This window comes from Halyomorpha halys, unplaced genomic scaffold, assembly GCF_000696795.3.
Source record: "Halyomorpha halys isolate HHAL.00 unplaced genomic scaffold, Hhal_1.1 Scaffold206.1, whole genome shotgun sequence".
Lineage (NCBI taxonomy): Eukaryota > Metazoa > Arthropoda > Insecta > Hemiptera > Pentatomidae > Halyomorpha > Halyomorpha halys.
In genome coordinates this window covers 114,981-115,402 of record NW_027108531.1, presented here as the reverse complement: position 1 = coordinate 115,402, position 422 = coordinate 114,981, and positions in this window count along the sequence as shown.

The window sequence follows — 422 nt, the reverse complement described above, 5'->3', positions numbered from 1 at the left end:
AGAGGGTGACGACAGATGTGTTAAAAAAAGTGAAATAATATGTTACAAAGTGGGCGGAAAAATAAAATAAATTAAAAAAGAAGAAAAAAAAAATTACTTTTTTTATAAATTAACTATTTGCGAATATGTTAATAATAAGTTGTGCTTGTCGGTTTTTTAATTGATTAAATGTTTCTATTTTGAAGTCATCTTTATTGCTAGTCCAGGAGGGGAGCTGACATACAAAGCATGTTTGTTATAAGATATAAACAATTAAAAAAAAGTAAGACTAAATGTAGGAAAAATATAATTAAACTAAGGTATTCCAGGAATTGATTTAAAATATGTGAAAATTTATATAAAAATAATTATGAGAGATAGTTGACCGTGGATGATAAATGAGGAGAAGATGGTTGGGGGTGCGGTCAATGAAAAACACAAAT